Here is an 8,508-nt window from a genome sequence, read left to right on the forward strand (position 1 = left end):
GCCTCTCCCGTTGCGGAGCACAGGCTCCGGACGCGCAGGCTCAGCGGCCACGGCTCACGGGCCCAGCCGCTCCGCGGCATGTGGGATCTTCCCGGACCGGGGCACGAACCCGTGTCCCCTGCATCAGCAGACGGACTCTCAACCACTGCGCCACCAGGGAAGCCCCAGAGTATTCATTTTTATAGATATTGTTTTATTTTCTATGTCAGTTTTAGAAATATAAATAAACATGTGTCTATCTGTTTAATGGAAGAATAAACACAAAGAATAATGAGTAAACCAAATAGAGCAGGGAAAGTAGATACTACGTGGAAAACAGGATGGACTAGTCAACATCAGTGGTCACAAAAAATAACCAAATATAAAAAGAATGAACAAAGTGATGGTTAGAAAGGTATTATTTATTAATAATATTTCATGGTAATAATAGCCCTATGTTCCAGTGCTTTACATATACTAATTCATTCGATCCCTCTAATAGCCCTGTAAGTTAGGTGTTATTATCACTCCCAGTTTATGGGAGGAAACTGAAACACGGGTTCTGTACTGTGCTCACGATCACACAATTCATAGCATGCCGAGCTGTGATCTGATTCGAGGTAGTTAGATGTAAGACCAGTGCACTTAACCTCTAAACTCAAACATTTCACAGGGACCCTTTGAGTCTAACTACTCGGACACCTCCCTGACTTCCCAGAAGGCAAAACCTTTGATGCACCTATGAATTAAAATTATTTTAAGGAGTTATAATTACATGCCGTACATTGGCCAAAGAAGACTTTTAAAAAATCATTTTTGGGGAAAGACACCAGGCTCAAAATTATAAAATATATGAGGACTTAAAAACCCACATTGATGGAACAAGCAAAATGTAGCTATTAAAAGGAGGTTCAGAATGACTAATGCCTTGATTTTTGAATCTCCTTGGGAGAAGCAACCAAGAATCAATTGATCCATTTTTTATAGTTATATTGAGATATAATTCACATATATTTAATTTACCCATTTAAAGTATATGATGTAATGGTTTTTCGTGTATTGGCGGAGTTGTACAACCATCACCACCATCTAATTTTTGCCACCCCACAAAAACCCATTTAGCTATTAGAATCAATTGATCTTTTACCCAATAACTATAACCTCAGCAGCTCTGAGAAGGTATTATTTGGGAGATGGGGCTCTGCAAGCGTTACTGAAACCCTCAGAAAGAATCAAAATGATATCACTGAATCCCTTATTGTTATCACGATAAGAATGATGATAATATAAGAAATATACAAAAAAAGGTACAGGAAAATCGAACAAAGATATTAAGTCCATGGTGCTGACTGTTAAAGAAGGTGTATATACATCAACTTAATGAGTTTTGCAGTCTTCTTTTGCATGTCTGCTGTTTAAGGGGTTTGATGAATTAACCATAGCAACATATAATTGTTTAAGGAATACAGTCAATCAAATTTATAGTAAATATTTCAATGCTCGAGAAAAAATTCCTTTTTTCTTCAATTTATTTGATTTCAGAGTAATAAATTTAGCATTTAAATTGTATACGTCATCCTGTGTGTCCCTCTCCACAAAACCCTCTCCATACATTAAAGTTCCCACGAACATGTATAATCTTTTTTTTGAAGGTAGCATTTTATTTTATTTTATTTTATTTAACATCTTTACTGGAGTATAACTGCTTTACATTGTTGTGTTAGTTGCTGCTGTATAACAAAGACTCTCTCACTTCGTTCCAGCTTACCCTTCCCCCTCCCCGTGTCCTCAAGTCCATTCTCTACGTCTGCGTCTTTATTCCTGTCCTGCCCCTAGGTTCTTCAGAACAACTTTCTTTTTTAGATTCCATACATATGTGTTAGCATACGGTATTTGTTTTTCTCTTTCTGACATACTTCACTCTGTATGACAGACCCTAGGTCCATCCACCTCACTACAGATAACTCAATTTCATTTCTTTTTATGGCTGAGTAATATTCCATTGTATATATGTGCCACATGAAGGTGGCATTTTATTTTATTATTTTTTAAATATTTATTTTATTTATTTTCTTTTTTTGGCTGCGTTGGGTCTTAATTGTGGCACGTGGGGTCTTTGTTGAAGCGTGCAGGATCTTTCGTTGTGGCACAGGATCTTTACCGTGGTGCGCGGGCTTCTCTCTAGTTGTCACATGCAGGCTTTCTCTCTCTAGTTGTGGCGCAGGGGCTCCAGAGTGCATGGGCTCTGTCATTTGCAGCATGTGGGCTCTCTCGTTGAGGCACGCGAGCTTAGGAGTTGTGCCGTATGGGCTTAGTTGCCCCGCGGCACGTGGGATCTTAGTTCCCTGACCAGGGATTGAACCCACGTTGCCTGCCTTGTAAGGCGGGTTCTTGACCACTGGACCACCAGGGAAGTCCCTGAACGTGAATAATCTTAATTACACATGGTATTAACTGTTACTGTTATGAAAGGCTTCATTGTATACAGTGTATGTGGACCGTGTAGATAGGAGGAAGTTGTAGATAGGTTTTATTCTCCTATTGCCTAGATTCCAACGGGGGGTGGGTCACTAGATAAGGTAAGAGAATTACAATGGACAAGGGGATTTTCCTATCTTTCTGGGTGTCTAGAAGAAGATAATTTGAAATACTAATTTTACTTGAAGTGGTGTGGTGCAGAAATCTAAAGGTTGTGTGAAACGGCACTTTTAAATGACTTCGATGAGATGAGCACTTCCTGACTGAGAAGTTCCTGCATCTGACCGCTATCCACAAGGCCTGAACCGACAGCAAAGAGACACCTGCAGATGGGAGATGACCATCGTCTCAAAGATCAAGACCTGGCTGAAAAAGTATGAGGCCTTTGAGGAAGCCCCAGCTTTTTATCGGTATCCCAAGATGACTGTTTCTGCTCAAAACCCAACAAGCTGCATTTTATAGCACACTCGGTGCAGGTGACTCTTCTGACTACTGTTTAAAATTGTCGGCGACTTCCACCCGCTGCTCATTTCACTTCCAACAACGGTGCACTACGCGAGGTCCGCAAGTGGCATTTGGGATGCGGAAAAGCTGAGCAAAAATCCTGGCTGCCTCACAGGGCAGAGGAGTTAAAACTGGACTCCAGGACTTGCTGAGGCTTTTGTTCACAACCTAAAAGGCTACCTAGTCTTCAATAAGAGTGGCGTGAAAACAGAGCAGCCCTCACAGGGATTATAATTAGAGCCTCAAATTATGTCTACAGTTTTGCATATGTAATCTGACATTCAATCCAAAATCACGCATTTGAGAAGGTGGCACTTGACAGAAAATCAAGAGAAAAGAATAAAGTAGAAACAAAACTCTCGCCCCTGTGAGCTCACTGTCTATCACCTTCCCTTGCTTTATTTTGCTTTTCACCTTTCAATATACTATATAATTATATTTATTTTGTTTATGGTCTGTCTCACTTACCAGAATGTAAGCCTCCTTGAGACATGGATTCATTTCTGTTTTATTCAGTGTTGCCTGATAAATAATAGGTGCTCAAGAAATGCTGTTGAATGAAAGAGTGGTCAAGTTAATTTACACGCCAAATAATTGCTGTGAAATTTTAGAGATGCGAGCTTTCGCTTGCGAATGGTCAATAAAAGAAAAACCTTACGGAGGTTATAGAGATAAAGCAAGAGTATCTTAGGTGAAGACATGAAAAGAAAAAGAGAAGGAGGGAGGAAGTGGTGGTGAAGGAGGAGAAAATTGAGGTCTCAGGGAGAGTAAATCTATTTCTAATGTATATTCGTATAGGAAAAATGAAAAAGAGTGGACGATTGTGAATTCCAAACACATATTACACGTTTTACCCAATATAATGATTGTCATCAATATTAATACATTTGAGAAATAATCAGAAATAAGAAACATAATGATAATAAAAAACATGAGTTTCTGTATATTTTAATGAGCTTAATTAACTGAATCCAAGTCAGCAAAGCTGTATATTCAACTCTATCGAATGGTCTAAGAGATAGTGATGAAATGAATCAGAGTGTCTCCTACTTAGAATTAACTGAACCCATACTGAACCCGATTTTGATTTCTCATCTAAGGAAGGAGTTGAAGCCTTAAATGGTTTTTAAAGTCAAAATCGAGAAATTTTTGAAAAGTGAACCCAAAAGGAACACTTTAAAAAAAACTTTGAGGAAGGAGGATTTTTTTAATGTATGGAATACACTAGTTGTGAATGAAACTATTCTTAATATACAAATGATAAATATTTAAGATGACTGAGGAAAGTTGTAGAATCATCCATCACATTTTAGAGCAAGGATTAACCATACATGGATGTTGTATTTTCTTATCTCAATTTTGTTTCTAATTCTTTGATTCCATTACTTGTATAATTATTTATTTACATGCTATTTTTGAGTACAGAAATTCTTAGAATGTTTCCATAAAATAAAGGTTAAAAATTCCCTAAGAACAGACCACAGCTACGTATTTGTATAATCTAATATATCATGGATGCTAAGTGGTTGCTGAATCATAGCCAAATTAATAAAATACACACTATTCAAGCTATAACAAAAGTTTCCTGGAGTATGGTTGATATGAGGAAAGGGAGAGAGTAACAAGGAAAGTGTTTCAGGGATTAACAGTGAAAGCTAATTGAGTTTTTAATGGCAAATCTCATATGGATTTGGACAACCTTAAAATTGCAAGGAAAGCAGAATACGTAGCAAATCACTTTTTACACATCGAAAGTTTTATTGTAGGAAGATTTCTACGGAATTCAATAGCCATGGAAAATTGACATAGACTATAATTAATTATTCATCAGGAAAAAAATCCCTGGGAGAAATCAACAAATATCAAATTGCAGACACATAGAAGAAAATGGTAGAAGGCCAAATAAAATCTATGCTTAGCCTGCCAGAATGGCCTGCCTTCCTCCTAGGAGATAGAATTAAAACTGATAGATGTGAGCTTTCAAACCCACCATGAGAGCTTGAATATTTTTTTCCTGTCATGTTTTCTGAATTTCTCTGCTTTCTCTGCATACAAAACAACTCCAAAATGTCTATTTTTAAGCAAAATATTTTAAATCGTATTTTAAATTAAATTTAGGAGGGGGTGGACCTAATTGATTCTGCTTAGTGGGGTTTTAGTGGCTGAATCTGCAAACTCCCCCCAGTCTGACCCTTCACTCTCTTTTGGCTCCTCACCTGGTGCCATGGCTCTCAACACCTAAAAACAACCTGTCTGGTTTAGCACCAAGAATGATCCTGAAGTAACTGTGAGAAATGGAGTCCCCCAAGGCTGGCTAGATATTAAAAGCTTTGTGCAAGCGGGATCCAGTGGAGTTGATGAAACAAAAACCAGGCAGCTTTCTCTCAGCTCAGTTTTACCGAGAACAGAGCGGTGCGGCAGGCACCGTCGCCCGTGGTCGGTTCTCTTCCTTAGACGCGAGGGGGGATTTTTCTTTTCACTTCGGTTAGAGAGAGCGCTGTTGCTTCCCAAAGAGAGAAAATACTACATCAGCTTTTAAATACTGGCTTTCTGTCTTAGCCGTGTTAAGAGCGTAGGAGACGTGGAAGGATTTAAACAGGTTCCCATCCTCACAATTCCTCAGCAGCACCTCCGTACAGCTTGAACCTTTCATGTGTAACTGAGCTCATGTTTAGCCGTACAGCTCAAAGCTGGAGGTACTGGATGAGATTGCATCTTCCCATATCAGAAACCCTTTTCTCTTTATCCAGCCTCCTCTTTTCATTAAGCATTACTTTAAAAAAAATCATCTCTGTGTATGATAAATAAACCAAACACACAAAGGCTGGTTCAAATGTTCACAATGGCATGGGAGATTCACAGGGTTTATAGTGTGTACATTTAAACACACACAAATGTGTATACACGTGTGCACACAGGCTGTAATTTTGAATATGACCATTCTGTTTTGGGGAAAATAATTTTTAAATAAATCACTTGATATCTGATTTATTTAGTAATAATTGTATCTTTTGGAGCTCACAACAAATTAGGGAAAAAATGCCCCAATAGTGAGAGTTTCTGTCATGTACTTATGCGAACCTAGGCATTAAGCTGCATTTCACTCCGACCTACGAGGAGTCATTAGTCGCTGCAGCACCTGCAGTTTCCATATGCCCCTGACAGTCCCCCAAGACAGATGTGCTGTTTTTTAAGATTGATGGTTATACCCATGAATCATCACTATATATAATTCAAAAACTGGCACTTGCCTTGTGCTAGAACATTGATTTTTCCCATTCTATCAATGTCTACATCTTATTTTTCGAAGTTATGATTAGTTTTTCTTAATAAAATAGGTAATGATATATGTTTATGAGCCAAATGTTTTTTACTTACAATTTAATTAAGTAGGAGAAGAAATATTATCTCACAGAAATAGATATATGTTTGAATTGTTTGGGTTAGATATTTGGGTAAGTAGAAAAGGTTTGGTTTCGAGAGAAGGCCAAAATTTTTTGAACGTGGAAGTCAAAGTAGAGAAGAAAGCATGGCCTCTAGGGCAACATCAAGTCTGTTCCATATGACTAGTCTGCTTCTAGGAATGAAGATGAAATGCAGGGAGAAAACTGATGGTATCTAAACTGAAGCAGGTAAGCATGGTGGTCTGTACACACAATACAAAGTAGGTGGGCAGTTATGTAAAGTAATTGGACATTCCGGAAGGTAAATTCTAATCCTGTAAGGAGGTATAAAGGTGCTAAGATGAACCATCAGAGACTCATTCCCCAGTTTAGTCCCCACCCTCACCCCGCTTTGGCTCCCTAGTGCCTAAAGGATGGAATCTGGAATTTCTCATCGTCTCCCAGGAAACTTTTATGATTTTATAAAATTCTCTTTTCTCAGAATGCTGTTTCCATTTTTTCTTTAAAAACAAAACAAAGCAACCTCTTAGACACCTTTCAAGACCAAATAAAATATCCCTCTTCTCTGTATGCTTTCCCTCTCTCTCCAGGCAAGAGTAATTGACACCCTCTGCTGTTACCCTTTGCACTTTGATCTATGTCTCTACTTGAGTTCTTATCACATCATATGGTAAGTGTATGTGTATAGGTATTTATTGCCCATTAGACTTTAGAAGAATTTAAAGTCTAATGCATCTTAGAATAACTTAAATTCTCTTCCGAGTTCACAAACTGGAATGCATGATAATGGAGGGGGGTTTTGGGAACATCGCAGCACAGTTATGACGATACATGGCAACTCACCAAGAGGGATGGAGACTGAAAAACTGCAGGACACATGCTGAAAAATGCAGCTAAGTGATCTGAAAACACAAGTCAGGCAATGTCTCTCTATTGCCTAGTGCCTCAATGTTTTCCCATCATTTTATACAGAGCTGATCAAGTCCTGCCTGACTTGAAATCTCCTGGCCTTTCAATGCTCACTATCACATTCCTTCTTGCTCTCTTCTAGCCTTTCTATCCTTATATCTTCGATCCTCTGTCATATGGCTTTCGACATGCTTTTTCTTCTCTCCTTCCTTTATTAACCCTCACTCATCTCAGTTCTACCTCAAGTTCCTCAACCAAACCACCAAACACCTGTTTCTACCGCTAACCACAATGTAGCACTAGTTACAATATGTAAGAGGTAATCATGATTATCTGCCTTTGTAGATAGATTCTAAGTTCCAAGAAGGCAAGGATCCTTTAACCATTGACTCTTACCATATTCCCAGAAATAAGCATAGTGCCAGGCAGGAGGTAAGTAAATAAATATTTGTTGAATAGATGAATGAGTAAATAAATGAATAATACTAAAAATACATTATTAATTTTTACATGGATGGATGGACGAACGGAAATGGGGAAGCCCTCAAAATTCCATGATTCTAATCACACAATGAGAGGATAGGTCTGTGAAAGAGACAAAATTATTTAAGATCTTACTGTACATCTTTAATTTATGCATGGAGTCACTATGGCAATAGCAAAATTATTAAATAGTAATATTTACATATATATTAGATGTCTGAGTTTATTAACGTCGATATAAATAATTTGATACCAGAAAGACGAAAAGTACTTTTAAAAGGTTCTTTTTCAGTTTCATTAGTGGTGAAGAATAGATAGCTTGGTGAGAAAAGATAACCTTTAGCCCTCAGAGAAGCGCTTCTGCTTCTAGTGCCAGATATTTTCTAGCCAGGGTTTCTGTACATCACTCTACTGTAGACTGATCTTTCCCCTTTTGTACTTAACTCTGGAGAGAAATAATGTTTCACCAAGTGTTATTTTAACCTGAAAACAGAAAAATCCATATATAACAATAGTAATTCCCTGCCACAAAATAGGAAATAAAAATCAGTAAGGATCAAGAAAATACTTAACTGCTAAAAGACAAGAGAAGGAAAAAAAATACTTTGAAGGTGTGATAGGAAATTACATAATAAAATAGTCTTAATGCTTTCAGCATTTAAGTTTGAAATGTTTTTGTTTTTCTCAGTAAGATATTTAAATGATGCTAATTCCACTGCTCTTAACACAAACAAGTTAAAAAATACTTCTT

This window comes from Physeter macrocephalus, chromosome 5, assembly GCF_002837175.3.
Source record: "Physeter macrocephalus isolate SW-GA chromosome 5, ASM283717v5, whole genome shotgun sequence".
Taxonomy (NCBI): Eukaryota; Metazoa; Chordata; class Mammalia; order Artiodactyla; family Physeteridae; genus Physeter; species Physeter macrocephalus.